Below are 18,863 nucleotides of genomic sequence, written 5' to 3' on the forward strand. Positions count from 1 at the left end.
TTTTAGAAACCACCACTGCTGATCCTGCTACACAAGGTAGAGAGGCGGATGACTGTTCTGGGTTCCTTTTGGTTGAGAAAGTGTTTCATGTTTAAGGGTTAGCTTTTTAAAAAAAGACTTCTTAAAAACGTTTTCTTCATACAATATGTTTGGATTATACTTTTCCCTCCCTCTCCCAACTCCTCCCACATCCTCCACAACAAGCAAAGAGCTCTCTGTCTCTCTCTCTCTCTCTCAAAAGCAAGCAAAGAACCACTCCCAATGGAAATTAAAAGAAGATCAATAAGACAAAAAAAAAGTCCAAAGAAACGAACATGAGACAAAACGTCTTCAAACACATCACGAACTTCATTTTGTGCTGCTGCCCATCTAGTGCTTGGCACGGGGCCTCCCATGCGGGATTAATATTCCCTGTGAAGCTCCAGTGGGGAAAAGTAACTTTTCCCCTGTCAGTGATTGTCAGCTGTAGAGAGCTTCTTGGTCTGGGGTGGGAGCTCACATCCACTTCCCCCTCCCAGCGCTAGGACCCTGTCTAGCAGCTTCCTTGTTTTCAAAAGGTGGCAATCTGGTTCCCCCAGGAAACAGAAGGAAGGATGTTCACACTGAGTTGCTGGAAGAAAAGGCAGTGAAGAGAGCACATGCTTAGGTGCAAAGGGAGCTCTGGCACTCGCCAGCAGCAGGAATCTGTTAACATGGCTATGTCTTCACGGGGGAGAGGAGGGAACAGCTCCAGAATTCAAAGACAGTGCTTGTAAGGAAGAGGCCGCTGCTCAGAGGCTAACCTGTTAGAGCAGGCCTGGAAACTTGAGAAGAGGGAGCTGAAGGGTTAATGTCCATGCCCTTTGCCATAACTGCTTACCATAACTCCTTTGCCATAACTACCATAACTGCTTTGCCATAGCTACCCACTGCTGCTTTCCTTAGGCTGGGCTCCTCCAGAAGTTAGGAGGGAAGCTTGGCTGCTTGCGGTGACCCCTGCAAGCCCTCTGTCTGGATGCAGGTGACAACAGAGGCCTGGGGGTAATCAGGACTGGTGTGGAAGTTTATCAACACAATAGTTCTGACTTCGTTGATAACAATTGGACAGGTAGGCATGACTGTAAGAGATAACTTCCATGGTATTGACCCTTCGAAAACGCTTAGGTGGACTAACTCATTGGATCTTCAGCAGACACAGGAGGTGACACAATCACGGTCCTATTTAACTGACTCCGAAACCCCGGGATCGTAGATCTCAAACACTAACTGGAAGTGAGAGTGTCAACTCAATCTGGTGTTCATAATCACAGATTCAGTATTTATTGTCCACCTTACCCCAAATGATAATCACTGGTTTAGATCTTAAATCCGAGATAAAATAGGTGTGGGCTGGGACAGGAGCTATTTATTGTCATCAAGGTCAAACAAACATCCTCTAGTTAAAAGACGTTAAAGTATAACCCAGGAGAGGAGAGGAAGAGACGAGGGAGGGAGGAGGGGCAGCCAAGCCAATGGCACATAGAATACAGGCCAAATGTCTAATTATAGCTGACAAGGCTCTCATGATCTGGGCCTCTTTCCCTCTGCCCCCCACGGGGCACTGTGTCCCAGCCAAAGTCAACTTTGTTTAGTTCTCTAAATAGCCTGCAGGTCTTTGCCCCAGCTGCTGCTTCTGCCCGGAACACCTCACCCTGTTTTCTATTGCCCCTTCTTAACTCCTGCTTACCTAACAGGCAGGGCCCAGCGAGGGCCTTTCTTTCATCATCCGTCCTCTCCTGCCTCTGGTAGGTATTTACTTGACTGCCCGGTGTACACGGACACTGTGACAGCCCGCCCTGGGCCTGTGGAGCTCTCCGAGGAAGCTGTTCCTCCACATCCACGTGTAGGCTGGGTTTTTTCTCCAGTGTGTTGACATGACATCCTGGGCTTATCAGATGGCAGCTTTCTTACTCTGTGCCACGGCGCCCTGGATACGGATCTGTCTCTGTTATATCACAGGCTCCACAGGACAGAAGTCTGTCTGACTGGGTGGGTATTAGATTCCCAGGCTACAATAACAAATTGCTATGACTCCGAGGTTTAAAATGACCCAAGTTCACCGTCTGTGGTTACCTAGGTCTATGTTTCACAGAAGTTCACTGGGCTAAAATCAAGACACTCAGAGGCTCTTGGGAAAAACCTATTTTCCTGCCTTTCCAACTATAGGCTACCCATAGTCTATGACCAAGAGCCCCTTCCTTCATCTGCAAAGCCATCTAAGGTGGGTAACAGTTGCTATGTGACATACTCTGATGTTGACTTTTGTCTCCATCTTACAATTTGCAATGGCCCTCATTATATGAGGCTGTCCTAGATAAGCCAGCTTTTAACTCTAGCCGGCACCTTAATTCCCTTTTGCTTACAGGTTCCAGGGATTAGGACTGGGATATCTTTGGAGGCTTGTCATTCTACCCACCATAGTGTGCTTTCCCAAATGTAGGGTATCCAGGAAAGACCAAATGTCTGAGATCTCCAGGTGTATGTTAATGTGTGACGCATAAAACTGCCGGGTAGCTGGATATTGGGGTTGTAACAGGACCATGTGTGGGGGTGGAGTCGGGGGCTGGAATTACACACTGCCTGACCTCACTGAGGGAGTGCTGGTATGGAGTGCATGTTGGGAGCTTAGGGATCATCAGAAAGGAGCTTAGGGATCATCGACAACGGAGTTCTATTTTCCTGAAAACACCGTGAAGTATTTCGGTTATTTCCACTGTGGATACTCATGCTTCCGAACCTGGATTTCTGCACTCTGTCTTCACATGTACCTGTGGCCACACTGAGACTGAAAACCCTGTCTTGGCCTGGGCCAGGCAGTTCCAAGGATGACTTGTATGAGTCAGCACACAGCTCAGACACGTGTGCTGCCAGCATTGAGAAATCAATCACTGCACAGTTCCCTGTTGTTACTCTGAGGGCAACAGCTCCTGACACATATGCTTTGAATCCCCAGCCCATTCTTACCTAATTTCACAGATCTAAGAACAACAGAACCCTTAAGTCATGTCTAGCCTGGCTTTCTTTTCACAGACAAGCTACTGCCCAATGAGTGCAGATGTTGCCCCGTGAGTGCAGATGCTGCCCTGTGAGTGCAGATGCTGCCCCGTGAGTGCAGATGCTGCCCTGTGAGTGCAGATGCTGTCCAGTGAGTGCAGATGCTGTCCTGTGAGTGCAGATGCTGCCCAGTGAATGCAGATGCTGCCCAGTGAGTGCAGATGCTGCCCAGTGAATGCAGATGCTGCCCAGTGAATGCAGATGCTGCTTAGTGAGTGCAGATGCCCTGTGAGTGCAGATGCTGCCCCGTGAGTGCAGATGCTGCCCTGTGAGTGCAGATGCTGTCCTGTGAGTGCAGATGCTGTCCTGTGAGTGCAGATGCTGTCCTGTGAGTGCAGATGCTGCCCAGTGAGTGCAGATGTTGCCCCGTGAGTGCAGATGTTGCCCCGTGAGTGCAGATGCTGAGGAAGAGGCTGAGAAGGATGCTTACAATACAGACTCCAGAACTGCAGGAAATCTTCCATGGTCGTCTGAAGGAAGAACACAGGAGTTTCTGGTCCAACTCTACATGAAGACTGCTTGAGCTTCATTCTTCCAGAAAGTCCTACCTACCTGTATCCTTGAATAGTAACTACACTGTCTCCCAAGGAGAGGAAAAACACTACACAGCTCCCCCTCAGTCTTCAGTGCATGCATCCCAATTCTTACCGTGGGTATGTGTGCTATCTTGGTATTGTTAGTTGTTGTGTGAAGCTGATTGTGTCAACTGACCCAAGCTAGAGTCATCTGAGAGGAGGAAATCTCGTGAGAAAGTGTTTTCATAAGTACAGGCTGTAGGCAAGCCTGTATGTATTGTCTTAGTCAGTGGTTGATGTGGAAGGCTCCCAGCACACTGGGAGTGGTGCCAGTCCTGGGGTAGTGGTCCTGGGTGCTATAAGAAAACAGGCTACGCAAGACATGAGGAGTACACCAGTAAGCAGCTCCCTTCCATGGCCTCTGCATCAGATCGCCATGCCTTCAGATTCTGCTCTACTAGGGTTCTTGCCCTGACTGCCTTCGATGATGAACTGTTGTGTGATGGAAGTGTAGGTGAAATAAACCCTTTCCTCCCAAGTTGCTTTTGGTCATACCATAGCAATAGTAGCCTTAACTAAGGCAGCAGTTGTCATGTGTACATGCTACGGCACAGGTAAAATACCTTTCCCCAAACAGGCTATGCCGTGGGAGCTCCTTCAGCCAATAGCTTTTAAGATACCAGCCCACTTCAGCATGGTCTCTTATACTGGAAATGCAGCTGTAAAGCCTGTGCTTGCTCTCTTGCTTCTGGCTCTCACTTCCGGCTGCTAGACTCTGTTCCTGTTCCCCGTTCGTGCAGAGGTCTGTGATCTAGGACAGTGATCTGTGAGTCTCCCCTAAATAAATAACCCTTTATTATACATAATTCTGAACTAGTGTGGGATTATTTTGTAACTTCTGTCATAATCTGGTGCCTGAATGTGGGGACCAGTCCACACTTTTTGGGATCAGTCCACCAGCTGCATGGCACAGTGGGCACTGACTCTCCTGCCTGTGGTTCTAGTTGGCCCTCAGATGCAGCAGGCTGCTTCTCAGTGCTCCCTGACTTGGGACCCACATGTTACCTCTCTGTGTGTTACAGGCCAGCCCACACACTGCTGCTTGTGATCCTCACAGTGTACACAGTCTACAATTTGCACTGACGGAAAAGTTTTGGTTTTCTTTGTTTTTCCCTGGGCCCCAACTCTTGGTATCATTTGATCATCATAATAACTGCTCTTAATTTGTTAAACAAAGCATATTTTTCAGTACCTAAGTAAACAACACATGCTGTTTGCTGCTGCTAGCATTTCTCAACCACGTGGCTGCAACTGCAACACTTGCTGGCCAATAACAATTATTACACCTACTCCAATTCATTGAAATTACTTTACAACAGGTAAGATTTAAAAAAAAACTACAAAAAAATGACTGATAACATGCAGGAGTTTAATAATTATTTTGTTCATATTATTGAAGGTATTGTGCAAAACTTATGCTATTTTCCTTCCCTTTATTTGATTCTAGGAATTAGCTTTGTTTTCAATATTATCTCATTAAAAATATGACTTAATACTATGGAGAGGGATAGCATTAATTTGATAAAATTATATGAAAAAATTTGTGCTGTTGAATTTAACTATCAAAATCTGTTGAAAAGTTATGATATATCCAAGGATGAGACATTATCTTTACTGGACAAGTTTCATACCTTAGAACAGAACACTGAACAGGAGATTCAGACTTTTTAAAAAGCAGTAGTAAAAAATTTTTAAAAGATTGAGGGATTTATTAAAATTGATGAGAAGGGACAGAAGGTACAAGAACAGGATTTAGCCTCATTGGTACATGCCAGACCATGGAATGACTTACACAGAGTTTCAACTGCATATCCAGTAATTTCCTTGGATTTTACTGGATTCATCTGGCACAAAGTACCCTAAGGTAGTCAAAGAATATGCATGGAAACCAATACATATGAGTGAGCTAAAAGACATAAAAACAAGCAGTAGTTTCTTATGGGCTACATTCACCTTTTGTCAGGGAAATGGTGAAAACTTGAACCTCAAGCACTAAGGCTACCCCCCATGATTGGCTTCAATTAATCTCAGCAATCTTAGAGAATGGACCTCAGCTGCTTTGGAAGTGTTATTTGAGAGAAGAGGCAAAACTTTTAGAGCAACAGAGGAAAGCAAGACTTGAAATTTCCCAAGATCAAATTCTTGGCAAGGGTCATTACTCTGATCCTCAGCAATAGGCTCACTATGATGAAAACACCTTGCCCCTTTACAACACACAGCTTTAAATGCTTGGGACAGGATTCAGGAACTAGGAAAGTAGAGTGAGTCATATATTAGGGTTGAACAGAGCCAGGGAGAACCCTTTACTGACTTTTTACAAAGTTTAACTAAGGCGTTAAATTAGGAGTGACAGACCCTGAAGCTAGACATGTACTAATTGAATCCTTGGCTTTTGAAAATGCCAACCTAGAATTAAGAAGAGCCTTGGTCCTTTAAAAGGTTAGATCAGCACCCATAGATGAATGGATCTTGCATACAATGAATGTTGAAACATTTGATTATAGTACTGAAGCTTGGGTAAGAGAAGCAATTTCCAGTGGTAGGAGGAGACAGCGAAATACCAAATGTTTTAATTGTGGAAGAATAGGTCATCTAAGAAGGAACTGTAGACAAGGAATTCCTAGGAATAATCTCCTCTAGGAATGGCAAGAAAAAGAGGACTCAGCCTTCTGGTATATGTAGGAGGTATGACAAAGGCCAACATTGGACTAATGAATGTAGGTCAACAAGAGGCAGACAAGACAACCTGATGATACTGGGAAACTCCTTGGTGGGCCTCCCACAGGCTCCAATGTCAAACAAAGCCCAGTCATTCCAAGTCACTGTGGAGAACATGTCTCCACATGTGAAAATCAAGCAATCCAGTGTCTACGTTAAAAAAACACACACATACTGTTCTGGAAGATGTTAAAAACTCCAGTAGGAAATAAGAAATGCATATTTTGGCAGACATCTATAAATAATCAAGGACCAAAGCCAAAGCTAAGAGTGCATATAAATGACACTATAATTGAGGGATTACTAGACACAAGTGTGAATGTGACTGAGGCAGATATTTAATTCCTAGGAATTGGAACCATATCTCAAGGAAAATAAAGCATGAGGTGCGTTGAATGCATAAAAGCCAGAAGAGTAGAAAAGAAGGTTGAGGCCATATGTAACTAATACTGCAGTGAATATATGGGGTCAAAACCTGTTGCAGCAATAAAATACCCAGGTTAACTTCGGCAGTCTCCAAAACTCATGTTTCTGGGAAGAATATTATAAAATATTATAAGCAAAGGTCACCAGCCATTCAGGATGTACAAGAACACAAAGCAACTAGCAAGCTGTCAGAGGTACTAACAGCCTTGTCTTTAAAATGGTTAACTGAGAAGCCCATATGGGTTAAAAAATGACCTTTAATGAAAGACAAATTGCAGGCTTTGGAATAGCTGGTATAGGAGCAATTAAATGCTCACCATATGGAAGAATCAACCACCCCTTGGAATTCTCTTGTATTTGTTGTTAAAAAGAAATCTGGAAAATGGAGAATGGTGACAGATCTAAGAGCTGTCAACAAGGTTGTCCAACCTATGGGTCCTTTACAGTCTGTAATTCCTCTGCATTCTCTATTACCAAATGGATGGTCTCTTATAGATATTGATTTAAAGGACTGTTTCTTCACTATACATTTACAAGAATAGGATCAAGAAAAATTTGCTTTCACAGTGCCTACTTATAATAATTCTCAGACTACTAGGAAATAGTAGTGGACTGTCCTCCCATAGGGAATGCTCAATAGTTCCAACCTGTGCCAATACTTTGTAATCAGCCATTGGAAATAATACACAAGCAATTTCCTAAGTCTATAATTTACCATTACATACACAACATTGTCTTATATGACTCAAATGCATATACTTAAGAAAGAATGTTTGAAGAAGTAAAAAAAAAATGTTTTGCCTAAATGGGGATTACAAATTGCTCCTGAAAAAATACAAAGAGGAGATTCTGTCAATTATCTACATTACAAAATAGGTTTACAGAAAATTAGAACACAAAAGGCACAAATCAGGAGAAACTAATTACAGACTATTAATGACTTTCAAATATCGTTAGGAGATATTTCCAGTCTATGACTGGCTGTTGGGATAATACCTGACCTAATAGTTCATTTAAACAAAACCTTAGATGGTGACAAAGACTTAAATAGTCCCAGAGAATTAACAGCTGAAGCAAAAAAAAGGATTGATGGTCGATGAAGAGAAATTACAGGAGGCACATGTAGATAAAGTGAATCCAAATCATAATTGTATTCTAGCCATATTGCCTTCCAGAATTTCCCCTACAGGAATTTTAATGCAGAGGGAAGATATTATCTTAGGATGGATCTTTTTGCCACATAAACCAAGTAAAAAAAAAAACAAGTAAAATTAAAAACTCACATGGAAAAGTCTCTGAATTAATTATATAAAGAAAACAGAGACTTTGTCAACCAGCAGGTAAAGACCCAGCAGAGATTATAGTGCCTTTTACTGCTGATAAAATTAAAAAATTATGGGAAGACAATGAACCATGACAGAGACTTTGTGCTAATTTCGTGGGAGAAATTAATAGCAATTATTCCAAAAGTAATAGAATTAACCTTATAAAGATAACTACTTGGATTCTTTCCCAAATTGTACATGATGCACCAATAACTGGAGCCCATACATTTTATACTAATGCAAATAAATCAGGAAAGGCAGGTTACAAATCAGAAGAATTTAGTAAGGCGGAACAAAGCCCTTATAATTCTGTCCAGAAGGCAGAATTATATGCTATTCTCATGGTACTAAGGGATTTTAAAGAACCTCTCAATATAATTACTGATTCACAATATGCAGAAAGAGTTGTCTTGACTATTAAAACCATTGAATTTGTACCAGATGATACAGAATTGATTTCATTATTCATACAGGTTCAAGATATAATCAGGAATAGGCTTTCTCCCACATACATAACACACATCCAATCCCATATGGGTACTCTAGTTCAAGGTAATGCACAAATTGATTTATTATTGATTGGAAGTGTGTTGAAAGACTCAAATTTCATAAGAAACATCATGTCAATAGCAAAGGTTTAAAGAGTTTTCTATTACATTGTGACAAGCTAAGGAGATTATAAAGAGGTGTCTTACTTGCTCTTTCTATAACCAAATACCGTAACCCAAAGGGTGTCCAAAGGAATGAGATCTGGCAGATGGATGAATTTCACTTTATAGAATTTCGAAAATTAAAATATGTACACCACATCATTGACACTTATTCAGGTTTTCAATAACCAACTGCCTTGAGCTCAGAAAAGGCTGATTCAGTAATCACACATTTATTAGAAGTTATGGCCCTTAGAGGTATACCTGCACAAATAAAGACAGACAATGGTCCAGCATATGTGTCTAAAAAAGCAAAACAGATTTTTGCTTATTTTAATAGAAAGCATATTATAGGTATACCAAAGACAGTTCAGGCAGTTATAGAAAAATCAAATCGAACTATAAAGGATATGCTAAACAAACAGAAAAGGATGGAAAATACCCCGAGAAATAGATTGAATAATGCTTTATTAACCTTGAATTTTCTTAACGGTAATGAGAAAGGAACAATGGCAGCAGAGAGACACTGGGTAATAAAAAAAAAACTTCTGAATTAAATCAGCCAGTGTATTTCAAGGATGTGCTGAACTTACAATGGAAACCAGAAGATGTGCTATGTTGAGGAAGGGATTTCACTCTTGTTTCCACAGGAGAAGAAAAGCTATGGACACCATCAAAATTGATAAATATTCGGTTTGAAAAAGAGAAACCTCTTGTGAAAGAGAAATGACGACTCATCCACAGAGGTGGTAATCATACAGGTGGTAAGAAACCTCAGAAGGGTTGGGGCAGGGTTCTGTTCTTGTCTTTGCAAGAAAATATTCATCTTCAAAGAGTGGAGAGATCTCGGACATCTAGATGCCTAAAGATAAAAAGATAGCTATCCAGAAAGAATCAACAAGCAAAGAGAAATCTATTTTATAATCTGTATTATCTGCATGGTAAAATTTAATTATTTGGATACATATACATCTCTAGTTAAAAATAAGAGCTGGCTTTGAAGTTAGACAATGACTATCCTTCTCTAAATCCAAGCATGTTGTTCAAAGAAAAATTCAGAATTTCCATCTCATGTCAGGAGCCATCTGGTATGGGACAGAAAGAAGAAAGATTTTAAGGAAATATTTTACTTTTCTCCATGCCCATTTTGTTTATATTGTATCTTTTGTTGAATATATGTCTATATAAATAATGCTTAAGTTCTCCACAATGAACAGTAGATTTTCCTGCAGTAATCTTTGAAGTTTCTATAAAGAAGATGGGGCCCCACAACAATGACTCCACCTAGTTGATATAAGATCACGATGCTAATAGCTCTACTATGAGATAGGTTTTTATGCACCAGCTGCAGAAATGGTGCACCTTCTTACATTCTGGCCAGAACTACAAATAAGAACTTCAAAATAAATAAACAAACTAACAAAGACCCTATCAACTACTCAGAGACCATTTGTAATTATACAAAACAGCAATCTTGAAACTTAACCATCATTTTAAATTTACGGGTTTCTATAGAAAAAATCATTGCCCACATGACAGCAGGAAGCAATTCTAGAAAGCAACATCCCCTCACCCAACAAAGTTTGTCTTCATGGTTAGAAATACCATTTAGGGGTTGATTATTACTCACATAGGGTTGGGGGTTGGGGTGGAAATTATATAGGCCTAGAGATCTCAAAAGAAAATTGAATGGGATAATAGGTAATTTAGTGTGAACTTATTCATACTACTACTACTAATAATAATGAGTAATAGAGTTAATACTTGTTATTAACAAGTATTATTACTTGTTATAACTTGTTATTAATAAGCTATTATTTATGGACAATTTATACTGGTATAGTTTCTTGTATATTGATACTTAAAATTATATTTGTTATTTCTGTTTACAATATTTGCACACCTATGCAAAGTTATTTTGTTGTATTGTATGCATGTATGTTTCTACCTCTGTTTAAGACATTTTGTATATTGATACAATTTTAGGATGTATTTATCATATTGCATTATATATTTCTACCTCTGATTAAGATATTTATACATTGTTTACATTTTGATGTCATTGTCCTCCTTTACTGCGCAGTTGTTTAAAGACTGTTTAATATTCTGATATGAAGTCTTAATCTTTAAGTTATATAGGTATTAAGTATTATAGGTCAATAGTCATTCATATTTGTTACACTTATAGTCAGACTAATTAGGTTCTTTAGATACATAGAGATTTATTCTGCAACGATAGGTAACCTTCAACCACTTCTGTAGAAAATGACATTTAAATAACTTAGAATTCTGTTGACGTGAGACACAATTGCTCCTGGCAGCACTGATCTATTCCCGAGAGAGAATTGAGCACCAAAGACACTCCACTAGGAGCTTGTCTTCTTCTTGGCACAACTGCCTTTGGGAAAGAAACTGTCCATGCCTCAACCACTGACAAAATGCACGATGTCCAGACTGGACAAGCAGAATACAAGAAAAAAGACTGTCAAATCTTGCCAAGACAGGATAAGACAGTTTTGAAAAATTTCCTGACTCTGAAAATGGTCTGTCAGTTACTCTAGGCCTTAACCAAAGTTGGTTGTTTCAACATTGCAAATGAGACTTTGGGTGATTGCTCAGGCAGTCAGTTATCTCTGTCATATACTGCACATTTTGGAAGCTGCTTGATTGCACTTCCTGCCTATTCAAGTAATATTATCTCCCTTCTCAGGCCTTTGATGGGGTTGAAGATTAAATAGTCGTAGTTACCGTCCTCTTATGATCTAGCCAAGTCTTTTCCAATGCAAGACTTAGACTCCTTTGGATAGAATGTTTATTAAAACACTAGGATATGTTTCTTGCTTAATATTGTTTATACTGGTTATAAATCTAATTTTATACTTGATATCTGTTCCTAGTGTACATAGTTTTGAATTGGGTTTAGAACTCTTTTATTTAAACAAAAGGGGGGAGGTGCTGTGGGAGCTCTTTCAGCTCCTTCAACCAATAGCCTTTAAGATACCAACCCACTTGGGTGTGGTCTCCTATACTATAAATGCAACTGTAAAGCTTGCACTTGCTCTCTTGCTTCCGGCTCTCACTGCTCGCTGCTTGACTCTATTCCTGTACCCCATTCGTGCAGAGGACTATGATCTAGGACAGTGATCTGTGAGTCTTCCCTAATTAAATAACCCTTTATTATATATAATTCTGAACTAGTGTGGGATTATTTTGTAACTTTTGACATTAAGGCTAAGAGCAGAAACCATTAATTTATTGCCATTTATTAAACCAATATGTATTGAGCTCCTACTAGGTGCTGTCACCACAATAAGTTTATGCTGGTAATTCTAACCTTGACCTGTGGAACAGGCACTCACAACCCTGTACTGCAAACAGAATAAGGAGATGAACAAGCCAAGACGAGAAACAGAGGAAGGCCCTGGATCACACTGGGATTCAGACTTTCCTCAGGCCTGCCTTTTGGCTTTCTCTCACACCCACCTCCTGCACTGAGTCTAGAATTCTTGAAAAAATGGCAATGTCACGAAGTCAGCTTGGTCTCTACAGCACCTCCATAATCCACGGCTCACATTAGGTTCACATTCAGATATGATCTGAATGAGTGAATAACGTGTGGGGTCCTAGAGTCTTTACTATCTCATTGGAGTCTTAGAAGAGGGACTGCTGCCCCCATTTCCAGGTACTTGTTGCTACCCTACTTCTGGGCAAAATGTGCATAAGTGGGATTGTCTCGGAGGCACACTGAAACATCCTCAAGTATAGCAGAATCCAGGTGAGGCCAGTACAAGAGGTGGAGCAGGCATGACCTAAAATGAGCACCAGTTCAATCCTGCACAGAATAGGAAGCATGCCAAATTCAGGCATTGGCCCATGTGTACCTAATATGTGTGTGTGTGGGGGGGGGCATGACAATAAGGGTTCCAGGCAATGCATGGCACCTGAAGCTAGGAGATACCCAAGTTTCCCCTTTTGTTCTGGAAGGATGACTGAGTTGAACACAACTGAAGCCCCAGCCCCATCCATTTCAATCTTGATCACCCCTAAACTTGTATCAAATCGCTACGGTCTTCTAAGCAACATAGGAGCTCATTGTCACCCTTATAACCTCCAGTAGTTCCCAGAATGGGAACCGCTTAAAATCACCTGAATAAAGTCTCCCATGTCCATCTTTCACGCCAGAGTATGCTAGGTAGAAGGAAGCAACTTCAGATGAGACTTTTAAGGACCTTATAGGACAGGTATGATGTCGGAGGCTGGAATGTGAATAGAAACAGACACAGAGAATGCGTGCAAGCTCCTTCCTGAAGGCTGAAAAGGAATGTGTGAGTTCAGTGAGGGGAATTTGGGAAGACCTCATAAATATGCATGCATGTGAACTGGGCCTTGAAGGTTAAGCAGATGTTTGCCAGTTGGAGAAGGGGCACAAAGCAGCTGGAGTCAAGGGAGCTGCCCCGGAGCATAAATAATACCTGTAGAGAGAGGGTATCCAGCCACATGGCTGGATGAGCAGACCAGGCACTGAGTGGGAGAACAAGGCTGGCACAGCCTCACAGAAGGCATGAGTGTGTTTTAGGGTTTTCACATTGCACTATAAGCAAAGACAACAGGGCCCCTCGCCACCCAGATTCCCAGCGAGTGCCAGGGAAAACGTCTAAGGTATCATATCACCTAAAGCAAATGTACCATCGGCGTTTTTATAAACCTTCAAGAAAGAAGAAACAAAAGCTGTTGAAATGTGAAAATGATTAGAGAGGCGACTTTTCCAGGGAACAAACATGGCCCACGCTGTGCGCAGAGGGAAGAACAAACAAATTTAGGGACGGTTATGAAGCTGTAAAAATCCCTGTTTATTTCTGAAGAGAGAAATAACGTTGGAGCAAAGCCACCCCACCAAGTCTGTACAACCGTAAATCAGGGCTGAGGCGGGGAGGAAGGAGGAGTCAGCCGATAAATTCAAAGGAAAGCAAAGCTGCATTCCAGCTGTCCCAGGCGCCCTGGGAACCTGCTCTGCTAGGGTTCTGCAGCCCAGGAACACAGCAGCCCAAAGTTAGCGTGCCCCGGGTGTGTTCTGCTATGCGTGCCCCATCAGAAAGGCTTTGGCTCGGTTGCGATTTAGGAAAGCTAGTCAGAGAGTTTCACTTTTCAAAAAGAAGTCGGGGAAACAGAACAGCGGAGTCCCCCCTTCTCCGGCTGCTTTGCTCAGGGTAGTTTCAGCCCAACAGAAACCCTGAGCAGGCAGTGAGGCATGCTCAGGGCTCGGGAGGGAATTCCCACCCTGTCTGCTCGCCCACCCCAGGCTGCTGGCTTCGGTAAACAGCTTTGGTGGAAAGGTCACCACTGACCTTCGGGCTGAGGGATTTTTCTCGTTTCACACCTCGTGTTTCTGGAGAGAGAGAACGAGATATTGTTTACTGAGTATTTGCTCCACTAGCAAAACTGAGAGCCCTGAGCTACCTGCAGCGTTTACAGAGCAAGTACCCAGAGCAGGCCAGGCTTCAGCTCCATGCTGGTGAGCACTTTAGTGACGCCCCCTGCCTCAGACCAGCATGCTTTATTTTCAGTTTTTCAGAGAATGAGGAGAGCAAGTGGTTTCATTTCATTGAGTACTGACCTCTTCTTCACTAGAAGCCACGTAAACTCACCCGAACGTTGCACAATCTGTCTACCAGCTCTGTATGGTAAATACCGCTGTGTCCTAGGAAGACAAGCAACTCTGGTAAATTGCTTGCAGCAGCGGACGGATGTTGCAGTCAGTGCGTGGGGGCAGTAGGAGGCAGGAATACCTCCACTATCTCTTAGCCATGAAACTCTGGTTTCAGTAGCCAAAACTCTTATCTAAAGAAGCTAAATGGTTCGAGATGGGAGGTGAAAGTTCACTCAAGGGAATTTGCTTCATTAAGAGGTGAGTAGCCACAATAACAAATTATTCAGTGCCAAGACCTTACCAGTTACTGGAGCACCAACTGGCCTAGCCAAGAAGTTCTTTACATATGCTAATTCAGAGCTGCCGGAAAAGCACCCTTGAGGAAGGTGGCAACTCCATTTTATAGATCAGAGAATTGAATTGGGGAGATGAAAATGTCTGAACCCCGTCACCTTACTGGAAGAAGCAGAGAAACCTTGCTATTAAAAGTCAATTCTTGAGTGGTATCTATGCTGTCTACAGACCATAGAAAGTATATTTTCTGTTTAAAAAATTTAAAATAACTGAATTTTTTCTTTTACTAAATCAGATGCCGTCCTAGCAGATGTCCAGGTTTTCTTGAGATTAAAGCAAAATTAATACATCTGTACCTGTGTGTATGTTTGTGGGTGTGGTATGTACATGTTCATGTGAGTGTGTGCACTTGTACGTGCATGTGTTTGTGTAAGGGTAGATGCTAGAAGTCCTGGAGACCCTCCTTGATCTCGCTCTAGTGTTTGGAGACATCATCTCTCCCTGAACGTAGAACTCATTGATTTGGAAATCGAGCTGTACCTGTCCCTCGTGTCATCCCTTACCCAGCACTGGAGTTACAGATAGGTGTTACCCCTAGTTTTTTGTGGGGGTTTCGGGGATCTAAATGCAGGTCCTCAGGCTTGCACGGCAGCCGTTACACTGTCTGAGCCATCTCTCCAGCCCCACATCTCCATCTTGGGACTCTGGTCTTTCCCTATTACGTGAGTAGCAGGGACCCCTGTTGAACAGCATCTGTCTGCCACACCAGCGGTCAACACTGGCAGCAGGTGAAAGCCAGGGTGGAACTTGCTCCCAAGGCTTGGCTGCCATAGTTCATCATTCCTTTTCAGTAGCCATGTAGTAGCCACTGCATTTTATGGAACATCTAAACATCAAGCCTTTATCCGCCTGATTTTCAGATGCAGAAATTCTAACTCAAAGAGGAGAAATAACCAGACCATGCGGTGGGAGGGCAGGACCATCACTTGGCTATCACACGGGTCTGTCAGAGTTGTCCCCCTCGTCCTTATTTATTTTGTCCACCTCTCTCCCTCACTTTGTACTTTAGTTTCCCGCTTATGCCGTGAGAAATTACTGCAAACCTAGACGTTTACAATACCACACAGCTGTCTTATCCCCTTCTAGAGACCAGAGACCCAAAGCCACTAGGAGTGGCTGAATTAGAGGTGTGGCATCTGCAGGCCAGAGGAGACCCGCCCCCTAGCCTCCTCCCTCCCAGGGCTTCACTCAAGGTTTTTATCTGAAACTACATCCTAAAAATAGCCAACTACATGGTCAGGGGGTAGATTTACTTCCTTGGCATTGGACATGCCCACTAGCCCTAGTCAGGACTGAAGTTCCCCCATCCCCTTATAGGCATTACTCTGTAGGCTCTACAGACATTGAAAGGGGCCATCACACATTATATCATGGTGCGGGAGAATTATCTGTATTTTGTCAATCATATTTTAATAAAACGCTGATTGGCCAGGCAGGCAGTATAGGCGGGAAAGCCAGACAGGAAGTAGGGGTGGAGCAAAGAGACTGGGAGTATTCTGGAAGCAGAAGCTCTCTCTCAGCCACTCCTGCACAGATCACCGAAGAGGCAACAACATGTGAGCTGACAGCTGAAAGAGGTACCAAGCTATATGGCTCACATAGATGAGAATAATGGGTTAATATAAGCTATAAGAGTTAACAAGAAGCGTGAGCTAAGGGTCAATCAGCTTTATAACTTATAGAGTTCTCTGTGTGATTGATTTTCTCTGGGACTTGCCGGTTGTGGGGTACCGGGCAGGAACAGATACCCCAACAAGCCGGCCCCCTCATGTTACAATATCATCTTTTCAAAGGGCCCCTCCTATCAGCCCCATCATAGGTCACTTCCTCATCAGCACCATGTGACTCTGGTAGAGGTTAAGGATAACCATTGCCAGCCTAGCATATGCTGCTCTAACGTACAAGCCGTTTCCACAGCCATTTTTCATTGTTCTCAGGAAAATGGTACGCCTGAAATAACAGTGATGTCTCCAGCGGTTTGTTGGGGGGCTTTTGTTTGTTTTGTCTTTTGTTTTTTGGAGACTTTCTCTTTTTTGTTTTTTGTTTTTTGTTTTTGTTTTTGTTTGTTGAGATGGGGTCTCACTACAAAGTTCTGACTGTCCCGGAACTCACTCTGTAGACTAGGCTGACGTCAAGTCCCCGAGTGCTGGGATTAAAAAGTGAGGGATTGCCTCCATCCGATTGGCCTGTAGGCCCTCTCCTGGGCAGATCAATGGTCCTGGAGTCTACACGAGAGCAGGCTGAGCAAGCCGTGAAGAACGCCGCGGAAAGCAGCAGTCCTTCATTCCCTCTACTGCGGTTCCTGTCTCCAGGCCCCTGCTTCTGAGTTTCTGCCCTGAGTGCTCTCAGTGATAGACCTTAATCAGGAAATGTAAGCCAAATAAACCCCCTTTTTCCTCAAGCTGGTATAGTCGGTGGTTTTATCACAGCGGAGAAACCTAACTAAGACCCTGCACAACCATGAAGGCTAGAGTTAAAATCCCCAGGACCCACCTAAAAGTCAGACAGGTATGGCAGCTACCTAGAGTCCCAGCACTTGGGAAGCCGAGGTAGAGGGGTTTTCCTTGATTGCTTTCTCCTTTACAAGACAAGACCCCGAGCTCAACCTAGAGGCTGGTCCTTTCAGCTGGTCTACCTAGCCAGATTGCCCCAACACCTCTGGCTCTTGTTCCCATGTGCTGGGATTCTAGGTAGCTGCCATCATCCCTCAGCTAAGGTTCCTCACTCCAGACACTCTGGCTTGTGTCAACTTTACAAAGACAAAACGCCACACAACCAGCCAGCATACAAAGCGAGCGCTTTGTCCCCCACGCCATCTCTCTAGCCCGTGAAGAGTGCCATGACACAGACAAAGCTGCTGAAGTCCAAGGTGCTACCATTTTGGTGTGGCCTAGACTGGAGGTTTGAGGCGAGCAGAGGAGGAGAGGATGCAGATAAAGACAGCTCTAAGTGCTCCCACTCCAAGCAGCACTCCATTTTCAGCCAGCCGTGAATCCATTCCACTCCCTTAACTAAATAAATGGCATAAAGCAAGCCCAGCATGTGAAGCTATCCCTTTGATTTTGCCCTTCCACCCTCTTGTCTCGTCTCTGTGAAAGTCTGTCTTATCCACAGGCCTGCCTAGAAGGTATGGTAGTTTCCTTTGACTACTGATCCTAAAGTGTGCATTTGCCTGAGCTTTGGTATACAAGTACACAAGTGAATGTTTAAAAATGATAAAGTATCTCTCCGTAAATGAATCCCCTGTGCTTTCTGTCATAGGCCTTTGAGGAAGACTCTTCTCTCCATTTGAACTCTCTGAGGATGAAGTTCTCTCCACAGAGGGACGAAACATGGTGGTCTGGGCATCCTGGAGAATCACTCACTGTCATTGTGTTCGCCAGTAATGTTGAGTGGTGAAATTCCAGATCGCAGAGACTCATTATTCTTCAGCCACACATGACCCCTCCACAGAACATCACGCCTCCATTTGCCCTAGAGATTTTATTATGGTTGTTCCGACAGATTTTTCAAAGCCTTGGAAAGTATCTACTCATGACCCAGAGCAGGAGACAGAGGATCAGTTTCGGAGGCATGAAGGCATGAGTTCGAATCCTGGTTTTGCTCCTCACTAGTCATGTGATTTTTATGGGGCTTATACAGTGTTGAATTAGCATCTACATACCTGCCTCAGTTTCCTCACATTGAAAATGGTCAATGAGGTGGGGGGCTGTGGTAAGAAGTAAATAAAAAAAATAAACCAGAAGCTCCAAGCACACAGTAGTTATTCATTGATGGCCATTGGCATCAGATAAGTTCTCAGCATATTTATCAGCTAAAAAATGGTTTGATCTGATGTGATTCAGATACAGATTTACCAAAGGGAAAACTTACAGAGACAGGGTGGGCCTACGGAGCCAGTAAGTGTGTTGAGACATAGAGCAATAGAATCCCTTCTCACTCCTAAATCCAAAGAAACAGAAGGAAGAAAGGGTAGCTGCCCAGCCAGAGACAGAGCCCAGGAGGGGCGCTGGTAGAGGAATACCAGGGCTGGCACTCCTTGGCACAATGTCTGGGTGAGTAGGGGACTTCTCGGTCTCTCACTCTTTCACCTCTT

General features: G+C 43.0%; 2 long non-coding RNA genes across 4 annotated transcripts in view; one reads left to right on the forward strand and one right to left on the reverse strand.

The window, feature by feature from the left end:
- LOC125412371 (uncharacterized) overlaps positions 1-14,529 on the reverse strand; it is a 29,662-nt gene extending 15,133 nt beyond the window's left edge. For 2 of the 3 annotated variants that reach the window (XR_015737562.1, XR_007235578.3), the window contains exon 1: positions 14,381-14,517. This is a non-coding gene — a long non-coding RNA (uncharacterized LOC125412371). Of the gene's footprint in view, positions 1-14,380 lie in introns of all 3 variants that reach the window. The other variant, XR_015000847.2, reaches the window with a different exon arrangement.
- A 2-nt stretch (positions 14,530-14,531) lies between these two features.
- LOC146895094 (uncharacterized) lies at positions 14,532-18,522 on the forward strand. Its single transcript, XR_015000846.2, has 2 exons — positions 14,532-14,671; positions 18,029-18,522. It is a non-coding gene; the product is annotated as an uncharacterized LOC146895094 (long non-coding RNA).
- The last annotated feature ends 341 nt before the right edge of the window (positions 18,523-18,863 follow it).

This window comes from Myodes glareolus, chromosome 3, assembly GCF_982192425.1.
Source record: "Myodes glareolus chromosome 3, mMyoGla1.1, whole genome shotgun sequence".
In the NCBI taxonomy this organism is placed as follows: Eukaryota; Metazoa; Chordata; class Mammalia; order Rodentia; family Cricetidae; genus Myodes; species Myodes glareolus.